The sequence below is a fragment of the Phaseolus vulgaris genome, chromosome 8 (genome assembly GCF_000499845.2).
Source record: "Phaseolus vulgaris cultivar G19833 chromosome 8, P. vulgaris v2.0, whole genome shotgun sequence".
NCBI classification, from domain to species: Eukaryota; Viridiplantae; Streptophyta; class Magnoliopsida; order Fabales; family Fabaceae; genus Phaseolus; species Phaseolus vulgaris.
In genome coordinates, this window is record NC_023752.2 from 49,135,025 (window position 1) to 49,148,336 (window position 13,312).

Genomic DNA, 13,312 nt, shown 5'->3' on the forward strand with positions numbered 1-13,312 from the left:
TCAAAATACTTCCATTTAAATATAATTCTTTACTTAAAAAAAAGCCTCTGTGATTGACAAGTCCCTTTATGAATCTCTGCATGGACAAATACCTCCTTCAAGCCTATTGCTAGTTCTTAGCACAATGAAAAAGGAAACCCTTTTAGGGTTTATTTGGGTGTGATTAGGGGGAAACTTCTGATAAGTTCCCTATTAGCTTTTATTAAAAATAATAATAAATGGTAAAGAGTGGGTCTGACTTGTTTTCTTTTTACCTACAATTAGTACCAATAAGAACTTTTCTTTTTCTCTGTTTTGGAGTTAGGTTCTTGAGTTCAGATCTCACCCAATTTTTTTTAAAATATTTTCTTTCTTTAATTTTATCACTAAAGACAAATATGGGCCAAATACCTTTGTTAGCCTTCATAAGTTTATATTAATATTATCATGTTTCAATGGATTAAATAATATTTATATAATAGGATCGAATAATAAAAAAATCTATTTTAGTTAAAATCTTTATTGTAACACTGCCTAGATATGTATATAACCTATTTATTTAGATGTATCTTTTTTCTATAATTTTCTAACTCCATATAAAGATGATAAGATAATAATAAATGTAATATAGTTAAATGAAAATGAACAATTTTTAATTAAATAGTTATGGCTTAATAAATATTAATTATTTTTTATTAATTCTAGATGCTATGATACAAGACAGCTTGCTATCTTGGATATTTTTTTTATAATCTTAATTAAAATTTAATTAATAATGATAAGATTTTCAATTAAATTTCAGCCGTTAAATATTCTATTGAATATTAAAATAGATAATGAGTCAACTTGATGTAATATCCTTTAAATTCCAGAAGTTAAAAGGTGCAAGAAGGGTCAACTTGTATACCTTAAAGTTTTTCCCTAAACTATAATTTTAATCAAATAAAGGTTTATATTGTGACAATATCCTAAAATCTTTCTCTAAAATAATTATGTTTTCTTTTAAATAATAAAAATATTAAATATTTTAATAAACTGACAAAGAAGCACACCTCTATCAAGTTTTACTAAATTATATGAGCTGTGATACTTTTTAAGTGTTTCAAGTCAATAAAATAATAAAATAATTTTTTTATCTATATACACAAATAATATTTTTACCAATAATTACGTAATTCTAATTCTCAGATATATACGTAGAATTAGGAGTTCAGTATTTAGTTAAATATATAAAAATATAATATTTCTCTTATATTATATTTTACATAATAATAATTAATAATTTAAATTTAAAATAATAAAATATGCATTAATCTTCGTAAGGTAAGATAAGTATTTTAAAAATATAAATAATATTTTATGTTAGATGGTGTAGGGTAAAATATAATTTACCTTTTGTTAGTAATGAAGATAAATGAAATAATTATGGAAGTGAAATGATGTTAACATAATGTTAATTTATATATCAATAAAAATAATTTTAAATATAAAAATTATACGTTAAATCCTATAATCAATATCAACTTGTTTATTTATCTTTATTGTAAAAAAGACCTAAAATATATTTAAAATTTAAGAAAAAAACAATATCAATTTTTTAAAGAATATATCTAATATTTGAAATTTTCACATAATAATAGTTGTAGTCATCAATGGTAATTGTACTTTTATTCTTTAAAGTAGTTGAGTTTTGAAAACAGTTTTAAGGAAGATAAGGTATGAGTTCAAAGAAAAAAAGTTTTAATAGGGTAGGTAACATTCCAACAGAAATCTTACCATTTCATGATCACGTGAAGAATTAAATCTGCCAAACTCTGAAATTATAGTTATAGATTCTTCTTGATAGTAGCAGAATTCAAAGGTCAATTAATTTCCACCCACCACACTTATTATGCATTGGCACATATCTTCTGTGTAGTTTAAATTTGAATTGTCCAAGCCATACATACTGAAACTTCCAAAATATAAAACCTCACCATCTGTGACTTTATCACTTTTTTTTTTCTTTCTATTTTTTCCCCTTTTCTATCTGTCTTTCTCCTATTTTCATTCCAATCCACCTTACAAAAGTGGTAGACGAACACCACTTCTTGTAGGATTATATATAAAATGATCTCAAATCACATTATAAGTTAGAAATATTCATATACAACTCATGTTTGTAGGCAGTAAGAAGAAAAAGATAAAGAGAAAAAAGTAATCGAGGAACAATATTAGAGATATATAGTTTAGTTAAAAATTAATATTAGTGGTCCTAGTAATAAATTTATTATTTTTAGTGTGATTTTTTTATCAGATTTAAAATTTAACCTAAATAATGTGTATAAGAAATAATGTATATTACAAAAGTAAAGTTCATATTTGACTATTTTAAAAATGAACGAGATTCCAGATGAATTTTAACCCGTTACAAAATTAGAATACATGAAAAAACTATTAGTTTCAATTATATAAAATAATATGAACTTATTTATGAGAATGGAACGTCACTATCTAAATTAGTTTAACCTTACAAGAGGATGATTAGGAGCAGGAAACAATGGCTTGGTCAAGCATCTCAGGTTAGGTTACAAGAGGATGATTAAGAGCAGAACACGAGAGCATGAGTCAGGATAACAACTATTCTTTCTCTTAATCTTTTTAAAGAGGAGGTCTTAACATAAATCAAACTTGTTCATGTTCCATAGGAGGATAAAACCATAGCTTCTAAATGCATCACACATGTCACCCACATGGTCACATTTCCCACATTAATCACATGCTTGAATGTGCAAAATGCGACATGTTCTAGATCCACCATTACTGACGCAATTTTAGGAGTTAAGGTATCTTATTTTGAAATTCAAATTTCTCTCCGTGCCTTAATTACATGGCAACTATCACTATAAATAGGTGGTCACCCTCTCTTGTATTTCACATTGAATTTTAAGTAAAGAAACTCTGCTTGAGTGAGAACTTGAGTGTTACTATATTTTTCTGGGTCTTATCTTGGATGGTTTCAAGTGGCGACTCCTCATTATTTATCTTGGATCCCTCCTCCAAGTGGTGTAGACTACCTCCATGCTTCCACCTTCATCAAATTCTCTTCAACAATCTAAGTGTCTCATTCTCTTCTATCTTAACTTGTTAATCTCTTTTGTTCTTTGTCTTTAATTTGTATTGTCTTTTCCATTCCGCTACCTTTCATCTACTAGTGTGTTTATTTTTCCTTTTTCTCATTGAAGATAATTTTCACACTTACTTAACCACTTGGTTAAGATTGTGTCCAGTGGCGATCCTCACTAAGTTGTCACCATATTTGATACACGTGGAACCTATAGAAATTTGTGCAATCCTCATTTCAACTCATATCATGTGGTATTCGGAGCATGATTTAATTTGAGCTTAAATTGGAGTTGATTTTTACTATCCTATCCTTTTGTGTTTAATCTGAGCACATTTCAATTCTGCTTACTCAATTTCTTGTCATTTAAATTATGGATATGTTGTCCTTTAAAATTTCCATTGCCTACTTTGCTCGAGTCTTATGTTCCCAGTGCTTTATGACAATTTCCATTCAACTTATTTGATTTTAATTGTGAAGAATTAAAAATAATTAGAAGTTGTTTTAGTAGTGGTTGATTTAGTTCCAAACATAGAATACAAGTGTTCACATAAATTGAATCTAAATTCAAAATTACCTATACAATTTGAAAAGTGAATAAAAAATATGCATGAGAAGAATATGAAAATTTGGATCAATAAAAGAAAAAATATTATATGAATTCACATTTTCAAAATCAAATTGGTAAAATGATTCTAAATGTGTGGCAAATTGTGTTCATTTTTGTGGAGTTAGTAAGTTTCTTATAGTCTTTAAAGTGTTTTGTTGATTGTCTTGATGTTTTGTTTACATTCAATTCCTAATTTGCTTTTACTTTCTTGAATTAGTCCTTTTCTACTTGTATTTAAAATTCCTTAGTTTTGTGTGGAGGATGTTCATTACTTTCCTTTTTAAGTGAATTGAAGTGTTTTGTCATTTTTCATTTGAAGTTTTTTTTCAAGATTGGTAATTGGTGGTTTAAGAACACTTCTTGCTTTATTTTGAGTGAAGAGTGATCTTACCTTATCTTTTCTTTAATTTAACTAAAATAGTATAGTGATACACTTGAGAGATTTTAATTTTCTTATATTTTTTGCTAAATTTGATTGATTCATGTTTGTGCAAACATGTCTCACATTTCATCCCAAGATTCTTCAAACCACCATCTCCTCACAAGGCCAATCTAATGGTGGAGCTTAAAAAAACTAAGAGGGAATTGGCTTAAAATAAGGACAAAATGAGGTACATGATGGAGATATTGCAACAACTAGAGGACTCCTAAGAGAGACAAAATCATGGAAGAATATGAGAGTTTAGAAGAGCAAGATATCAAATTCATTATGGGATCCAAGAGGAAGAAGATCAAGATTGGAGAATGCAACAAAATGCCTAATGTTAACTTGCCTTCCTTTAATGAAAATAGTGATCCTAATGTATACTTAGGATGGGAAGCTAAAGTAGAACAAATTTTTAGTGTGTATGATGTAGATGATAGACAACCTGTAAAATTAGTTTCCCTAGAATTTAAGGACTATGCCATGCCATGGTGGCATAAAACTATAATGAACATTAGACTAAACAAGAGGTCAAATGTGATCTCTTGGAGTGATTTAAAGCAATGTATTGATGACCCTAAGCTCACCGAACTAATTTTTTGTTGAAAATATATATAGAGAGAAGGGGAATTCTGGATGCACCTCATAACACCATATTCTAGAAGCACTTTATTTTGATATGTTATACAGTTATTTATAGATCTGAACTGTCTAATAACCAAGTTATTCTTATTGCTATTTTTAATAGTCTTTAACCATTAACTTAGAAAGAACTTGGTGTTCCTGCTTTTTTTATGCATCATACTTCCATTACTACCTAGCTGATAAGTGAAGGATATGTATAATTTTTTTTTATCAATGTTTGATAAGACTCTAAACAGTTTAATTTAAGTTTTTGGTGTTAAGTTCAAATTTATTGCCAACAAGTTGTGGGCTTATTGTTAGTTTTGTTACTACGAAATTCCAAGTTGAAAAAAAATAATCTTCTTATGTCTTGCCAGCTTGAAAAGCAAGTAGTTGAGGTTGAGCAGTTCTATGAATCCATTGATAACATTCAAGGTAATAATTCTAAAGGTGATTCACTTGTAAAAGAGAAGGGCAAGAGGAAGCATCCTACTGGCACCAAAAATCTACTACAAGATGCATCACATACTGAAGTTGTTGTGCAAGGAGAATATAAGAGCATATGCGCCAATTTTCCACAATATTGTGTCAGGCAAGCACGAATATTTTGTAACATGTTTTTAGTAATCTTTATGAATATAGTTTCCCCCAAGTCTCTTTCTATTTGGATTTCCTTTTATAGTTAAAATCAAGAATTGAACATGAGGTTTTTGCTCCCATCTCTTAGAAAATGTTTATCCATTTGATTTGATGATCTAAACTTATGTTGGAACTCAATCCTATTTTTAATGTCAACCACCTTACACTATTTATTACCTTTGAACACTAAACCAAGTTTTTGATTGAGCATTATGATGCATTGGATTCATGTATCTGATCCTGTCTAGTAGGTAAACATATGGTTGTTTTGAGTGAGTGGCTAAGAGGCATTGCCCTTGTTTTACTTTCTTCCATGATTAATCACTTCTTATTTGTTAAATAACACTCACTAGTTATAGTTATACTTGTTGGTTGGAAGGGGCTTGTAACGAAATTTGTATTGCTAGCTTATACTAAATTTTTATTCACCCATGTACAATTTTCATGTTGTTTGTTGATATATCTTGTATAACATCAATAAGCATGTCCACTCCAGAATATCAGTCTAATTAATTGTAATTAGGATTTCTTCTGTTACACTAAGTCCAAAATCTTGCCTTCTTTCCTCCCATTTCATGGTCACACTTTCTCTTAGAAAACTATGCCTAATTCAATGCTTATAAATCTCCAATCTCCAATTTATAGTTAAAATATATTGTCTATTTCATACTCAATTTTATTTTATTTACAGTGAAGAAATTGTTAAAAGGCTTAGTTTGTTTGAATTTAATTTACTTTTACAAGCTTAGAAATGTGAACTAACTAAGAAACCAAATTTTAAGATAAGGAAGACTCTCAATCATGTGTTCAAGTACAACCTCTCACAAAAACTAGTTTTCCAGGAGATTAGACAATAAAAACAACTACTATAGAGCTTCCACAAGATAAGACCCAATTTTTCGGAGACAAAGCTCACTAAACACTCCTACAGAGCTTCCTTTCTATTTCAAATTCAATGTCTCAAATACATGAGGTTAGACACTCTATTTATAGGAGAGAGTGTCTTGGAGAACAAGATAGAGGGGTATGGGTGTCATTTGTGAGAAACCTTCTAGAAGGTAGGCCAAAGAAACCATAAACTTAGAAGCACTTGTCTTGAAAGGTGGGCTTGGCACAAGTCCAATTTGTGCTAAGTACACCCCAATTTATGATAAGTGAACCCTACTCTAGCTTATTCGTCTATTTGGATGTCAAGTGAGCCCAATTTATTTATATAAACTTCTCTTTTAAAAAGACTAGAAGAAAGAACATTTGATGCTCTATGTCCAGTTCTTCTTCTGTTGAGGTCCTTCTGAAGTTTGGTGGGGTCTTGTTTTGGACGCTGAGATGACTGACTTAATTGTGAAGTGTCTGTTGTGTCCTTGGTTATCTCGTTGTCTAATTGGGTTGTATCACTACCCAAATCAACAAGGTTATATACTTTACCCTCAAACAAGTTGCATCAAGCCCAAAGTACCACCATTTACATTTGAGGAAGAGGTAAACTTTTACCTCTTTACAATAGAGCACCCCAACCCACTTTGTGCATTTAGGGGGAACTTCATGGTCGTCCTTAATCAAGTTGTTCCGAACCCAAATTATAATCTTCTACAAAAAAAATATGTGTTCTCTTTTGTCTCCTCAAGCCACCTTAGCAACAGATTTGATGGTTCAAAAAACCTGGAGCAGCTTGGGCATTAAGGGAAATCCATGTGCCACATCCATCTTCCACTTACACCCTATCCAAAAATCCTTAAACCTTTCCACATTCTATTTTGTTTTTGACTTAGTTGAAAACAAATAAAATGCGAAAATTGGTTCATAGGGGAGTAATATTGAACATATTGAATCCCTACCCAACTATTACACATATTCCAAACTTCTTAAATGCATGATCTATGTTATGCATCGTTTTAAAATTAAAGAAAAATTTAATGCATTAGATATGTTTATTCTTTATGCAAAAGATTGTCCAAAAATAATAAAGCTACACCATTGAAATTTTTTTAAATAGAAACTAATTTTAGAGATAAAAGTTAATTAGTTACTATATTGACTAAATTAGATACTATTTTAGAAACTAAAAAATTATTGGTATCTAAATTAGTTTCTATTACTGATAAATAATTTCTAAATTGATATCTAATTAGCTACCAAGGTTTTAGCTACTAACTAATTACACTATAAAGTTGGTAGTTAAACCTTGGTAACTAATTAGATATCAATTTAGAAATTATTTATCAATAATAGAAACTAATTTAGATATCAATAAGTTTTTTAAGTCTCTGAAATAGTATCTAATTTAGTCAATGTAGCTAATTATGTTTGGTCTTCAAAGTTGGTTTATATTTATTTTTTAAGCAAAAACTAATTGAAGTATATTATGATAAATGCATTACATGTTTATAGTTCGGATTGAAAACTCATTTATAACTGATTTTACAATATAAAACATATAATAAATGATACCTTTTAATTTCATTTGTAAATTGAAGCAAAGTTTAAATATATTTTATAAAAATAACAAAAAGTATTAAAAAGTGCAACGTAATACATAAAGTTTTTTTAATCCCTTCTAATCATAGGCCTTGGATCTTAGTGTTAGCATTGAAGAACCTACTTTTGGCATCTAAAATTATAGTCAAATTCTACCTGTATCTCATACCTCTTCATATTTTCTTTAATTCCAATAATACTCATCAATTTAAGCATAAACTAAAATTAAAAAAAATGTCTAATCTACATTAACTTTCTTTTAATAAAAATATATATAAAAAAAGAAAAAATATCAACATTTCTCAAATAAATTTTCTATACAAAGAACGAAATTAGTAAAATGTCATGTTTAAATTATTCCTTTTTATTTTAAAAAATATGTTTGATGTTGTTTATTTTTAAATGTTAAGAAAAGGTAAATAACAGTAATTAAGTTATTTGTGTCATAAAAATATAAATTAACAATCATTAAATTATTTCTCTTCGAATATTGAAAAAATTGAATCAAATAAAACATAAATATATTTAAAAAATATGTTTACTTTTTATTATTAGTTTGAGAAAAACAACATTTTATTTTCTAAATGTTTAGTCATTCTTTTAAAAGTTGCAAAACTCAAGAAAAAAAAAACCAATAAAATACAAAAATGAAATACAAAACTAAAATAAATTATTTTCGCAATAAAAAATGTTGAATACAATAAATCTTCTCGTTAACCCTCCCACACACGTTCAAATGATGAAACTAATCTATTAAACGTTGGGACTAAAGAAAAATATAAGTGTTGCGACTAGAAGAGAGGTATGTTGGGTGTAACTTATAGATTATTTAAAAAGACGAAATTATGTTTTATTAAAACTATTTAAAAATTTTAAAAATGTTAAAATTAAGTTTTCACAATTAATAGAGGTGCAAGATGAAGTTACATAGACATGGAGGGAGAAATTGTCAAATTTATGATCTTATGCATCAAATTCTCTGAAGTCATTGTTTCATTGGTTGGCTAGCCAAAATTTTGCCTTAAAAGATTTGGTGCATTCTCATTAAAGTCACTAGTTCCTCTCTTATTATAAAAAATGGTTTGTCTGATGCAAATTTGTAGATGGATTGTGTCTTAGGAAGTCAAACTCTTTATCCATAAAGTTGAATGAGTAATCAAATTTTTATCTAATCAAGAGAATGATCTATGAAATTTGTTACACAATTGTAGTTTTTAATGGATACGGTTTTAGTAAATTCATCAATTGTGAAGCATAACATTGAGATTTGAGTTGAGTTCTGCTAAATTATAAATAGTTTAAGAATTTAGAAATTATTTAGCTAAAAAAATCAAGAAATTAATTGAATAAAAAATAAACAATACAAAAAATTAACAATACAAAAAATTAACAATACAAAAAATTAACAATACAAAAAATTAACAATACAAAAAATTAACAATACAAAAAATTAACAATACAAAAAATTAACAATACAAAAAATTAACAATACAAAAAATTAACAAAAATTAATTTTGGGGTGAGAGAGGCTCGAACTCTCGACCTCAGGATAACTCAGAAGCTATGAGACCTACGCGCTAGCCAACTGCGCCACCACCCCATTTGTTCATTCTTTTCAATAAGTTTATAATAATATTTCATACTCTTATTTAGTATATCTTCCATAATTTTGTAGTTTTTAATACTATTCTATTCGTTACATATTTTTAAATATACAGAAATTTTAACTACTTTTACTTCATTTAATAAGTTTTTTAAAATATATCTTTTTTAAGAGAAGTATATTTTCAAAGAATATTAAAATAAGGTAAAATTATTGTGTTGTTGAGAGTACTCTTTCCCTCTTCCTTCTTCATTATATCTCCCAATACATTTATTATTCTCTCTTTTCCTTTTTCAATACAGGTCTCCAGAAAACATATTTTGATTTCGTGTAAAACAATGATTAATTTATTTATTAATCATTAGTAGACAATAAATCTGAGAATCTCTCTTTATTACCTCCTTCAGTAACACTCTCCACTTGTTTATAAATTATTCTAAGTGTCAAATTATCTTAAATATCAAATAATAGTCAGTATTAAGTTCATCTTATATTTCCTGATGTGATATAATGTATATTAGAACGTTTTTAATGTAAAAGTTATAATTACAGTCATACGTCTAAGACTTAGATTTTACAATATTTTTCCTTTTAAAATAGAATAATATGATAATAAATTAAAATTCTAACAATAGAGTTATAAGAATAAAATTTTATTTTTTATTAAAACAATTTTTTATTAGATAAATATTGCACAATAATAAATAATAATATTCACAAAATAAAATATAAATTAAATAAGGTCATTATATCGAAAAATAAACATGAAATCTTAGAAAATAAAATAATATACTATGATCCGTGATAAATTATATTTTGTGCTTATGGAATGATTTTAGTTTTATTAGCAAAAGCAAATTCATAATAATCACTCAAATCTTCCTGAAAAGCTGAAACCACCTAAATCAGGTTCTTGAAGAGCATGTGGCTTCCCTGCCATAAATATTATACAAAAGAAATAATTCCCTTCGTTTTATTTCAAATCTTTCATTTTGGAAAAGTAAAAATAAATAAATTGATTATGTCTTGGTCATAATCGGCAATCATGTCTATGTCTATATCAAGACTTGCACCCAATAACACATCAACCCCTTTCTCATTCATTCTCATACCAAGAATAATTTTATATAAATTAAATTAATAATTTATAAAATATTTTTCATTTTTTCAAATCACCATCAGTTACAAATTTTTTAATAATTTATTTTCTATTTTTTTAATCTAAATTAACTTAACTTTTTTCTCATCTTTTTAGTTCATTTATTTTCTTTTTCATTTTCCCACTTTTCAATTATTAACCTAAACTAAACATAGAGTAAAATGAAAAGTTCCTAGAGCACTGGTTTTAGCTCAAGCACAATGCAACACACTGAATTTGTAGGCATGTCCATTTTCAAATGTTCTTGGGTTCAGAATTCACATACACAACAAGGCTATTGCTTCTTGCACCTCCATACTAACGTAAAAGGACTAAAATAACCTCCTCGCTGCACCACACTAATGCTCCTATCACCGTTGTCATACCTCTGTCGTCATTCTCATTGTTGTGTTTGTTACACTTTCATTATCTGTTGCATTCAAGAAAGAAGAGAGTTTATTAAAAATAACTCGTTCTAAAAAGTTTATTTTTGAAGCTATTATTTACATTTTAGAATTTTTGTTTTAGTAAATTTGTTCTTGGAAGTATTTTATGTATTATGAAAAATTTATTTTTAAATGTATTTTATATGCTATGAAATCTTGAAATTTTTATTTTAAAAATCCTATTTCATAAATTTTAAAAATTATGTTCTAAAAATTTTTAAAGTCCAAAGAAGATTTCCAATACAATTAATCTAGAAGTCATTTTTATTAAAAGTAAAAATATATACAACAATCTAGAAGTCATTTTTATTAAAAGTAAAAATATATTGATACAACAATCCATAAGTCATTTTTATTAAAAGTAAAAATATATAAGTATAGCAGTTAGAAGTCATTTTTATTAAAAGTAATAATATATAAGTATAGCAGTTAGATAGAGTTTATAATTTAGAAGAAGATTTCCAATACATATATAAGAAATTATGTTCTAAAAATTTTTAAAGTCCAAAGAAGATTTCCAATACAATTAATCTAGAAGTATTTTTATTAAAAGTAAAAATATATGGATACAACAATCTAGAAGTCATTTTTATTAAAAGTAAAAATATATCGATACAACAATCCATAAGTCATTTTTATTAAAAGTAAAAATATATAAGTATAGCAGTTAGAAGTCATTTTTATTAAAAGTAATAATATATAAGTATAGCAGTTAGATAGAGTTTATAATTTAGAAGTTATTTTAAATAAATTTTAAATTTTTTTAAATAACTTTTAAATTTTAGAATTCAAAAACTAATTTTGTATTTCGAAAATGAACTTCTTGCTTCTTTAGTCTATAACTTTGAAATTCTAGAATTTTTCTATAATTTTCTTTGAAATTCTAGAACTTTTCAAGAATTTTTCTATAACTTTAAAATTCTAAAATTTAAAATACAAAGTTAGTTTTCAAATTGTAAATTTTATAATACAAAGTTAGTTTTCAAATTTTATAATTGAAAAATTATTTTCTAAATTTAGAAACAACATGTAGAATTCGATAGTTAACTTTGTATTTTAAATTCTACAATTCACTTAAATCATATAATTCAAAAGTCAACTTTTGAACCATATAATTCTACAATTTAAAAGTCATTTTTACTTATAAATTTTAAAATTCGAAATATCATCCATTCCAGAACGAAAATAATGAAAGGTACAGGAATTTAGACTTAATTTTTAAGTTTATTAAAAATAAATATGATTTTTCATCAAAATATGGAGGTGCGGGAAGAAATTATGGAGGTGGAGAAAGAAATTCCATAAAAAAACACATAACGCCTTCTTATAAGAACTGCTTTCGCCCATAGTACAATACAAACTAATTTTCAGAAATTATTCTTATAAGTCCAAGTCATCATATTTTACTCCACAAAGAAAAAAAAACTAAAAAAACAGAGTAGTTAATATTTTCAAGACTATTTATTTGTCTTTCTAGTAAATAAATTTAGCATATTTTAATGATTAAAAAAACGGATAAAAATATATATTCTTATCTCTCAAAAATACTTTGAATAATTGATTTTAATATTTTATATATCTTTATAGTCTTTATATTCCTGAAAACTAATTTAAATTTAGTGTCTTATTAAGAAAGAAAGGCACACGTTATTATTAGAATGTGGGAGATTAAAAACTTATACATTTTTAGAAAGACTAAAATCAATATTTGTGATTTAATTTAAAAATATAAACATTTTTATTCTTTTTGAAATCTGATATCGAGATTTTTTTTACATAGTTTTATCTTAAAAATATATAATAATAGTGAAAATGACAGAATATCAATTTCTTGGCAATAAATTTCTCAACTTTCAATTGATGACTCTTAAAAGTGAGTAACTTTCTTTATCTACTGGAACACCAAAATCTTTCTTCATATACTTTTTTGTTCAATGTGCCAAATAACTTTGTGAGAAGACTTTCTATTTAGCTATTTTCAATGGCTCACATGACTTTGTCTACATCGGACATCTCATATGTTATTGTTCAACTTTTCCCTCTTTAATTTATTTTAGGATAATAAATTTTTTATTTATTTATTTATTTTATAATTTCATACTTAATTTCTTAAGATACATATAAATTTTTAAAAAAGTTTTTATTTATGTTTTTAAATTTGATCTAATTTGAAACTCTTGCATGTATAGAAAATCTATCAGTTGAACAAATTAGAAAAAAATAAAAGAAGAAAATATACTATTTTTGTAATTGTTAATCATGATAGAAAAC

At 26.3% G+C, this 13,312-nt stretch overlaps 1 non-coding gene across 1 annotated transcript; it reads right to left on the reverse strand.

Annotated features, from left to right (window-relative positions):
- Nucleotides 1–9,369: 9,369 nt before the first annotated feature.
- On the reverse strand, nt 9,370–9,454 carry TRNAM-CAU (transfer RNA methionine (anticodon CAU)). Its single transcript is given in 2 exon segments — nt 9,370–9,405; nt 9,417–9,454. It is a non-coding gene; the product is annotated as a tRNA-Met (tRNA).
- Between the last annotated feature and the right edge of the window lie 3,858 nt (nt 9,455–13,312).